The following is an 11,218-nucleotide window of genomic DNA, read 5'->3' as shown; positions in this document are numbered from 1 at the left end:
TATGGCATAAAGTTTATTCTAGCTCCTAGATCACATAGTGCATTTTCAATATTTAACTTGCGAATCGAACAGGGAATAGAAAAACTCCCTGGATCTTTTAGCTTTTTCAGAAGCTGCTGCTTATTCTGGAGTATTGAAGAACAGTCCCTGTTGAGTTGGATCATTGAGATGTTTTCCAGCTTTTTCTTGTTTGACAAGATGTCTTTCAGGAATTTTGCATATGATGGCATCTAGGCAAGTGCTTCCACGAAGGGAATGTTGATATGGAACTTCCTCAAAGTGTCTAGCACCTTAGAATTTTGTTCTTCTAGCTTCTTGTTTATTAACCTCGTCCGATATGGTACAGGTGGAACAAAGGGTGGTGGTGGTTTGTACTTCTTTCCTTGTCCCTCCTGGTCTTGATCATTGGTTGGTTCTACCCCGACTGGTTCTTCTTGACTAGAATCAGTTTGTTTCTGCTCATCTTCAGCATTTTTGGAGGTTCCTGCACATTCAGCATTTTCATCAGTAGAAACACTTGGTTTAGTTTACTTACCAGATCTCAGAGTGATGGCCATGACATCGCCTTTGGGGTTTGGCTCTGTGTTACTTGGCATTATTCCTTTCCCTTTTGACGTAAATGCAGCGAGTTGATGGACCTGTGTCTTCAAATTTTTAATTGAGGCTTGTGTCTGCTTCATGAACTGCATCATCATTGTCTTCATGTCTGGTTATATTTCTTCCTTGGGTGGAACAGGTTGTTTACAATGCTGCTGAGGTTGCCTCTGGTAGTGTCCTCCCTGTTGTTGCTGATACCTTGGTTGTTTCTGTTGATTAGGCTGCCCTGTCCATCCGAAATTCAGATGATTTCTTGTGGCTGGTTATAGGTATTTGAGTATGGATTTGGTGGATTTCTTTGATTATACCCCGCATAATCACATTCTCCCCGTTCACCTTTCCCTTGTTTAACTCCAGGGCAGTTGATGTTGAAATGACACCCTCCAAAAAAATCACATATATCATTAAATGGCGGTTCATTGTGAATTGATGATACATTTATCTTGCCGAGATGTCGTGCAAGCTGTTCCACCTGGCTGGTTAGTTTTGACACAACATCGTCGTTCCCCACTCTTTTTCCTTCACTCCTGGCAGAGTGCCAGTTATAGCTCGTGCTCACTACTCTCTCAATAAGGTCATACAAGGCTTGTGGTTCAAGATCTTCAGGTTTACCATTGGCAATGGATTCAATCTAGATTTTATAAATGTTAGTGACTCCATTGTAAAAGTTTTACACTTGCATCCACATGGGGATGCCATGATTGGGTACCCTTCTCAGTAGTTCCTTGTACCTTTCCCATGCCTCGGCTAAGGATTCATCCTCTTCTTGTACGAAATGGGATACCTCGTTTCTAAGTTTAATGGCCTGTCTAGGTGGAAAATATTTCATCAGAAAAGCGTTGGCCATTTCTTCCCAAGTGGTGATTGTTCCTGGCTGTAAGTTCTTTAACCAGTTCTTCACTTTGTCTCTGAGAGAAAAAGGAAACAGCTTTAGCCTGATCACATCGTCAGAAACTCCTCGGTTTGATCTGAAGGTGTTGCACAGTGTGATGAACTCCTCGATATACCCATTTGGATCTTCCGACTGGTATCCATTGAACTGTACTGCTGCCTGCAACATTTGTATCATAGATGCTTTCACCTCAAACATGTTGTTTCCTTCGTTGGGCAACACGATGCACGACGAATTTCCTTCCGTGGTTGGCCTCGCATAGTCTCTGATTCTCATAACTGGAGGATTGTTCTTCTCTCCTTCTTCTTCCTGATTTGGTTAGACTGGTTGTTCGGGCGATACCCTTCCAGCCATCCTTCTTTCTTTTTGTCGCTCTCTTTGTCTTGCACGTCAAGCTCCCGCTCGGTTTCGTCTACATGTTCTCTCTCTAATTCGAGATCGATAGGAAAAATAGGAGGTCCAGCTCTGCGCATAAACAGATAGAGAACTCTTTCTGGCTGCACTATTTAGCAAACAGATTAAAAACACCTTGTTTCACAGAAAATTTCATATAAAATTTGTTGCTTTCAATCCCCGGCAACGGCGCCAAAAACTTGTTGTCCTCTGAATAGACTCTAGCAAGTGCACTAGATACAAGTAATAAAGTGATAAGTAAGTATCGTCTCCACAAGGATTGAGGACCAAATTTCACTAGAAAACGTTGCTGAATAGGGTGTTCGTGGTGTGTGACTCTTTTATATTGATAGATGTTGAGCGATGTGAAGACTTGTGACTAAACAAATGATTTTACGAATAAAAATGATTACTTGATAATGATAAAATGAGTAGAACAGGCTAAGCACAGCGGAACAGGTTACCGTAAGCTCCTAAACAACCTAATCAGTCATGAATGATGCAACTGAAGTCAAGGTTTCTGCTTTAATGCTCACTTAAGGCAACTCTCGTGTGTTTTTAAGATTCTAAGACTTACTAAAACCAACAGCGTCCTAAAGGTTTGTTCTTTCTTGCATTAAGATTGAAGCAGCATTTCAAATGAGAAAACCCTTGATAAAACCACCTAACATTTCTGCTTCGGGGTTGGATGCTTGATAGAGAGTTCGGTGAAGATGAAAGCAGTGTCCTATCATTCATCTAACACAGGCATATATGCATAAGCACTGAAATATAATGCCTCATCAAACACTTCATACATTAACACCATTCATTCATTAATAGACTTAGGAAGCTTACATCACCGGCCCCAACTGGCCGCGCCTATTCAAAAGGATTACTCACTCATACTGGCGAGTGAGCAATCTGATGGTTCAAAGCTCTGAAACTCCATCTCTGGAGCTTTCTTTCTTCCGGACTAAGTCTATCTTTTTCTTTCTAAAAAGATCTGATCTCTCTTATCCTATCCTTACTACATCTATTTAAAGGAAAGGTCAGGGCCAAAACGGTACCAGAAAAGTATCCGCCCAAAATATTACAATAAAAAGTCAATTGTTCAGAAATCTAAAAATGCTAAAAGTAGTGAAGATCCTTTTGACCCTTGAACACTCAAGGGTCGAGCTTTCCTTTCATCTTGTTGCTTTATGACTGTACTTATCCGCCTTTCTGCCTGCAGCTACTGCCATACCTACTTCCCATCCTGTCACTGTCCATCATCAGAAGTTCCGGCGTTTGACCGCTGGATCAAAGAATGGCTCAATCTCCTCTTAGCATGTGCGAAACAGGCTGCTTCCAGTCTGTTCGGCTTAAACTTTCCTTATCTGCACAAAAGCACCTATAAGACCTTCCTTCTTGCAATAAAACACAACAAACACCCTTAATTTATTATAATTAATACGTTAAAATGTCAATTTCATGCCTAACACATACCAGGGCCAGTCCTGACAATTTAGGGGCTCTATGAAAAATAAGCAATAAGGGCCCCTTAAAATATAAAAGTTGGACATGCCTTTTAATTTATTTTTTTTATCAACGGGCTTTCAAAAAGAAATAGACCTTCTTATATGATTTTATCACTATTGATATTATAAAAAAATTAAGGGCTTGTTTGGTTCAGCTGTTAGCTAATAGCTGTTGCGGTTGCTGTTAGCTGTTTGTTATTAGTTGTTTAATTACTAGTGTTTGGTAAAATTATATTTAACTGTTGCTGTTCGGATTTAAAATGTCTAAAATGGACATGTTTTAAATTAATCAACGATGAAATTATAAAAGGAAAAATGTGAAAAAATACCCATAACGTTTACAACTAGGAATAATTTTACTCTTAATGTCTAAAATGGTACAATTTTACTCATAACGTTGGCAGCTAAGAGCAATTTTACCTCTAACACTGGCAAGTTGGGTCGATTTTACATATTATTAGAAAACATAGATATTTTATTTCTTATTATACACCAATTGCACATACCAGTAGTTCTAAAAAAAGATTTCTTATTTTTTTGTGATATAATAATAAAATTGGAAATTAATATTTATAAATTCGATTAAATATTAGAATTTTTTTCCCAAATCGTATAAAAGGCAATATATTTTTTTTATTTTCTTAAGAAAAAATTTCACGTCTAATTATATGTTTGTGATCTGTTACTAACAATGATAAAATTGTGCACATGTGAAGTGTAGATGACAATATTAATGACCAAGAAGACAGTTTGATAAATTATTCCTCAAATTTACCAAACTTGTCAATGTTAAGGGTAAAATTGTTTTTCGTTGTCAAAATTAGGGGTATAATTGCATAATTTTAGACGTTAAGGGTAAAATTACTCCTAACTATAAATGTTAAAGGTATTTTTGCACCTTATCCTATTATAAAATAAAAAATATGTTACACAAATTAATTAAAATAATCTATATAAAAAATAAAATAAAAATTGAACGCAACAAAACCTTGTTCTTCCGGTAATTATGTTGTAGAAATATAAATAATATTAAAGAATAAATATATTTTGTGGAAATAAGAAGGGTAATTCTGTCAATAACAACTAACTACAAACAGCTGAATGTATTTAATTAATTCTGAGAAGTAAAAAAGCGAAGGAATGGCGAAAGAGAGAGAGCGGGTTAGGGTGAGGGACCGTTCGGAGGAGAGGGCGGCGCAAGGTGGTCTGGGGGGTCGTTTTTGGGCGAACAGGGAGGATCGGTCGGCAGGAAAAGGGATCGACGAGATTTTAGGGTCGGAGGGCAAGAAAGAGGGAGGAGAGCGACGGGATCCAGATGGGGGGATTAGCGGATCGGGAGAGGCAGGGGAGCGAGCTGATCTAGAGGGGGGCGTGGGTTGGCAAGGGCCTAATGGCAGTAGGGCGGTTGACGGTGAGGTTTTCCTTGCGGCAGGGGAAGGTATCGTTGGCGGAGGGAGGAGAGTTGGGGCAGGGGGTGCCGCATTAGGCCAGGAGGGTGTGCTTGCTATCCAGGGGGTCTCTGCGGCAGTGGCCACGGCTTGTAAAATCTCAGTTTCGGCCTTGGCCGATGGGGGTAATCAGACGGAGGGGGATGCGGTGCACGTCGATACCATGTCTACTATGAATTCGATTTCTAGGACGGTTGATGAAGCGATAAACAAAAAAACTAACGAGCAAGGCTTGGGGAAAAACTCATGGAGAGATACAGTGATGGGAGTGGTCGAGGAGGAACCTGTGTTAAATGAAGAAATTATGGAGGATGATTCGGAGGAGGTCTATTCTGATTCTGATGAAGAGGATGGTGAACAAGATGATCTGTTATGTCATGTGATTCGGCTTTCCTCGACTGAAAAACATGCCCTCAGGTCTAAATGGAAGTTATCTTTAATGGTTACTGTTCTTGGTAAAAGGATTAGTTTTAATTATTTCGCTCAGAGAATCCAGACGCAGTGGGCTAAAAAAGGAAAAGTCACCATTACTGACTTAGAGAATGACTATTATGTTATTAAATTTACTAGGGTGGAGGACTTTAATGCTATTATTAATGGTGGCCCATATATTATTTCTAATCATGTTCTGGCATTAAGGTCATGGGTCCCTAACTTTAATCCTCATGACTGTTCAGTAAATAGGATTCTAACTTGGGTGAGATTCCCGGGCTTACCTGTTGAATATTATAATGAAAGCTTTCTTAATAAAATTGGTGGACTCGTTGGTAAAGTTCACCATGTGGATAAAACCACCATTGGGGCAGTTAGAGCTAAGTTTGCCAGAGTTTTATTGATATAGATCTAGCTAAGCCCCTTTTGTCTAAATTCTGTGTTCAGAATATGGTTTACTTTATTGAGTATGAACGTATTCATAATATTTGCTATGAGTGTGGTATGTTTGGTCATACTAATGAAGGTTGTCCTAAGAGGGAGAAGCTGGTCGAAGAGGTTATAGTGGCCAATAAAGAGAGGGAAGAAGGGATTCAAGGTGAAGGGAGGAACTTTGGCCCATGGATGGTGGCTAAAATATCGGGTAGACGAATTACTCGTGCAACTGTTGTTCAGAATCGTCCTCCTGACATTAGTAAGGAGAAGAATCTTCTCCAGATCGTCCCTAAAATCAAGGAGAGGCCCCCAAATAAGAAAGTTGGTTTTGGAGATGAAACGGTCCTCGGTTTAGGTTCTAGATTTGGGGTTCTGTCTATTGAGGATGCTCATGAATCTGACCATTCAAACGAGCATTTGGAGCTAAGCATTCCAGGGTTAGAATCTGCTGAGCCGACGGCTAATAAAGTGGAGGCTGTTAACCCTCTGTTTGAGTCCAAAGTTGATGCCCTGGGGAGCTCCCAAAATCATGCACCAATTGGGAAAAAGAAGCATAATAAGGTTAGTATCCCGAAAATCTATGTTGAAAATTTAAATGGGAAGGCTATGGGGATCAATAAAATGAGTATGAAAAAACGTAATGGTAATCAGGAAAATAACCAAAGTTCCTTGGATTTTTGGGATAAAAGGGGGCATGCTGGTACCTCTTCAAGACTCTCAAGAGCCCCAAATAAGTATCTGGTTTAGGGTGTTGGGCCTGTGGTCAGTAGTTTGCCTTTTTGATGGATTTGTTTGTGTGGAATGTTAGAGGAGCGGCTAGTAAGGCTACCCGTATCCATGTTAAAGACTTAGTTAAACAATTTAACCCTTCTTGTTTTGTTTTGATGGAAACCAAGATCAGTGGAAGTAAAGATGATGAGGTGGTTAGAAAGTTTAGAAATTGGAATTGTGTCAGATCGGAGGCTACTGGCTGGGCTGGTGGGATTTGGCTCTTCTGGAAGCCAGATCGTGTTCAGATTGACATTGTCAGTATGGATAAACAATTTATTCACAGTAAGGTTGTTTATCCTGGTAATAAACCCTTTTTTATCACCTCTGTTTATGCTGATCCTATCATGGCCAATCGTAAAAGGTTGTGGGGGGTTATGTATACTATGAGTACGAGTATAGTGGATGCTTGGTTTATGGCTGGGGATTTTAATGATATTAGCCTTATGAGTGATCAAAGAGGAGGTGGGAACCACTATGCGAATCAGTGTCTCAATCATAAGTAGAGTATGGATTTGTGTGGGCTTTCGGATCTGGGTGCAGTTGGTCATAGATTTACTTGGAAACGTAATAGTATGTTTGTTCTCTTGGACAAAGTTTATGCTAATATTGTGGCTATCTGTAGATTTCCTGAAGTGAATGTGCTAAATCTCCCTTTCTGTCACTCTAATCACTGTCCTATTTTAGTCAGGTTGGTTAAAAGTCATCGCCCTAAAGGGGACAGACCTTTTAGGTACCAGGTGGCCTGGGAATCTCACCCTGAGTTTAAAAATTTTGTTCAGGATAATTGGCAGCCTCACTCCAATGTTTTACTTGCTGCTGAGGGGTTTAGAAGAAATGTGATGGGATGGAATAAAAACATCTTTGGCCATATTATCAGAAGAAAGAATAAACTTTTAAGCAGAATCGAAGGCATTCAACGTAATTTGGAGATTATTTTTTATCATAGTTTGAATGGTCTTCTTAGATCTCTCCAGAAAGAATTTGAAGCTATGCTGAGGCAGGAAGAGTTACTTTGGTTTCAGAAATCTAGGAAGGCTTGGATTAAAGATGGAGATCGCAATACCAGGTTTTTCCACCTATCTACTATTATTAGAAGGCAGAGGAATCGGATTGATGCTATTAAAAATTCGAATGGAAATTGGGTTTATGAGGATGAGGATATTCGTCGCTTGGCCCTTAATTTTTATAAAGACTTATTCAAAGAGGATAGTGTGGATCTGGATAAAGCTCTTTTTAGGACTACGTTTCTCGGGTTGGGAGAGGATATGATTCTAGAAGCTTTCCATCCTATTGACCAGAAAGAGATTGATCAGGCTTTCTCGAGTATTGGTGCTACCAGTGCTCCTGGGGTTGATGGTATTCCTACCGATTTTTATCATAAACATTGGGATACTGTGAAGGAAGGTATTGTTGATGCAGGTTTATGGTATCCAGCCTCAAATGATTTTACACTCATAGGATACATTGATGCTGACTATGGACGGGATAAGCTAGAACGTAAGAGTACATCAGGAGGATGCCATTTCCTTGGAAGCTGTCTAGTATCATGGTTCAGCAAGAAGCAGTCATCAGTTGCTCTATCTACAATTGAAGCTGAGTACGTTGCTGCTGGAAGCTGTGTTGCTCAAGTCCTATGGATAAAGCAACAACTTGAGGATTATGGAGTAACAACGGAGACAATAGAGATCAAATGTGACAACATGAGTGCCATTGATCTATCAAAGAATCCAATCCAACACAGATACTCCCAGAGGGATCTCAGAAGCACTCAAATACAAAATAGATCTTACACCAACTTTTCTATTCTTTGTGTAAATGCTAGATTGATTGTGTTGTAATCATCTAAAGTGTTCTTTAGTTGAAAAAGAACAAGTGTGTGATCAATAGGAATATTGAGAGTGTTGAGCTGAGTACTTGGTTGTAAGTATTCAGTGGTAGAAAAATCTAAGTGCTGGGTTGTAGTACTTAGTAGGAGCTGAGTAGACGAATAAAGGACGTACTCTTGCATACTCACTGCCTTGTAAAGGGTTTGTGCTCTACCTTGAAAGAGCTCAGTATTGGATTGGAAATCCCAGGACGAACTGGGGACTGGATGTAGGCAGAAGAGGCCGAACCAGGATAAGTCATACTGAGTAACTTCTAAACTCTCTCTCTCAATATATATATGTGTGTGTGCATGTGTTGTTTGTTATATTTACTCAGCATATAAATAATTAAAGTAGAAACTGAGTAAATCTGAGGTGCTAAGTTGGAAGCTGACCACAACAGTGTCAACTCCCAACTCATAAGTAAAGCAGTCTCAGTCAGCATCGTACTAAAACTGCCTTACTATTTAATCAGCCGTACTGACTAAAAGCTAAGCTGACTAACTTATAATAATAACATAAGGTCAGCTTACTTAAAATACGCGAAAAAGTTATATTAGTTCCTAACCCCCCCTCCCCCTTGGAGCTAATTACACGGGACCAACAAGTGGTATCAGAGCCTAAGCTCACTACTCAAAGATCTAACAATCTTGAGCTGATCCCGAAAAATGGGTGAGAATAGCACTCATTTCCTCCCAGGAAACCAAACAACACAGATACTCCCTGAGGGATTATCAATCACTAGACCTCCCCTATTCTTTGGGTCTAATTATACATTCTGGAAGAATAGGATGAAGAACTTTATTCAAGCCACAAATATGAGTGCATGGCTTGCAATAGTTCAAGGTCCACATATACCTTATAAAACTGTTGATAATGAGAAAGTTATCAAGAGTGAAACTGAGTGGATAGAAGATGACCTCAGAAAATTACAAAATAATGCTTCGGCTATCAATATGCTTCACTGTGCACTAGATGCTGCAGAATACAATAAGATTTCAGGTTGTGAGTCAGCACAGAAGATCTGAAAAAGGCTGGAAGTAACTTATGAAGGCACCAGCAAGGTCAAGGAATCCAAAGTGAACCAGCACATGCGATTGTATGAGCTGTTCGAGATGACTGACAATGAGGACATCTCAGCAATGAATGCCAGGTTCACTAACATAATAAATGAGCTTAAAAGACTCGGTAAGAATTTCACTGAAGAAGAACAAGTGAAGAAGATCTTACGAAGTCTTCCCAAAAGCTGGTAAGCCAAGAAGACAGCTATAGAGGAAGCTCAGGACCTGACCACATACAAATATGATGAGCTGATCGGATCCTTGCTGACTCATAAAATTTCCATGAAAAACTTTGAAGCTAAAGAAAAATCTGAGGATAAGAAACAGAAATCACTGGTGATGAAAGCTGACTCCACAGAAGGTGAGTCAACTGATGATGAGGAAATGGCCATGTTTACTAGAAAAATGAAAAAGCTGTTCAGAAGAAATGAAAGAAATAGTAAGCGTCCATACAAGAAAGGAGACAGATATAAAGCTGAGCCCAGTGACAACAGATACAAAAAGGACAGCTCTAAGCCTGTCACATGTTATGAATGCCATCAAACTGGGCATATTAAGTCAAGCTGTCCTAGTCTGAAGAAAGATAAGAATGGAAGCAAAAAGGCGATGGTGGCCACGTGGAGTGATAGTGATGAGTCAACATCATCCGAAGCTGAGCAAAATGAAACAGCCAACATATGTTTCATGGTAGATGATGGAGCTGACCAATCTCAATCTGAGCAAGCCGACCTCTCTGGAGATTCTGAGCAGGAGGAAAACAACAATGAGGTAACACCCTTACTTTTGCTTAGAAACGAAATGGTAAATGCCCTGAGTGACTTATATACACTAATTAAGAAGTGTAACAAAAGAAGTAAGGCACTCAGCAGGCGATGTGACGAGATTGAGGAGGTCAAACTAAGTGACCTCCGATATCTCCTCCAGGACAACTCAGATTTACATACGAATATGCAAATCTTACATAAGTTTGTCACAGAGGTTCAAACTGAGTCTAGGAAACTTAGAAAGGATGTCACAACCTTACTGAACCAAATAAACGGTTCAAATAAGAATAAACCCCATGCTGAGTACTCAAGTACTGGTCAGCATAAACAGTTTACTCAATGTAGCTGTTGTGGGAAGAAAGGACACACAAAAGCTGTGTGCTGGCATAACAAACAGACTGTCCAATGTGACTTCTGTGGTAAGAAAGGCCATATTACCAAAATATGCTAGCATGCTCAGCACAACAATGCCGACCACACTCAACATCGCTCTCAAAGGGTAACTATGTGTGGCTTTTGTGGTAAAAGTGGCCACACTACAAATGTATGTCGTCACAAGTTAAAATATGACTTTGCACTTGTTTACACTAACAAGAAAGGACCTAAAAAGAATTGGGTACCTAAAAATGAATAGTTTAAAATGCAGGTCAGCTTGACATGCATGGAGAAATCAAAACTCTGGTATATAGACAGCGTATGCTCAAGACACGTGACAGGTGATGAAACTCACTTCATCACATTAGAGCTTAAACGAGGAGGTAGTGTAAGCTTTGGAGACAACAAAAAGGGCAAGATAGTCGGCTCAGGAACTATCGGAGGTAACCCTAAAATTGAGTCAGTCTCCTTAGTTAAAGGTCTCAAGTATAATCTTCTAAGCGTAGCTCAGCTTTGCAAGAGGGGAAGGAAGATTATATTTGATGATACTAAGTGTCAAATTCTCGAGGGAAAAACAAATGATTTGATTTTAACAGCCCCTCGTGTAGAAAATGTTTACATGTTGAGTTTGGAAAAGGAATTTTCAAAAAGTATATGCTTGGTGTCAAAAGAGGACAACTCATGGC

General features: G+C 39.7%; 1 non-coding gene across 1 annotated transcript; it reads left to right on the top strand.

Moving 5' to 3' along the window:
- Positions 1-1,289: 1,289 nt before the first annotated feature.
- LOC136228239 (small nucleolar RNA R71) lies at positions 1,290-1,396 on the top strand. Its single transcript, XR_010688568.1, has one exon. It is a non-coding gene; the product is annotated as a small nucleolar RNA R71 (small nucleolar RNA).
- Positions 1,397-11,218: the final 9,822 nt, after the last annotated feature.

This window comes from Euphorbia lathyris, chromosome 4 (assembly GCF_963576675.1).
Source record: "Euphorbia lathyris chromosome 4, ddEupLath1.1, whole genome shotgun sequence".
NCBI lineage: Eukaryota > Viridiplantae > Streptophyta > Magnoliopsida > Malpighiales > Euphorbiaceae > Euphorbia > Euphorbia lathyris.
This window is presented reverse-complemented; position numbering and strand designations above follow the sequence as displayed.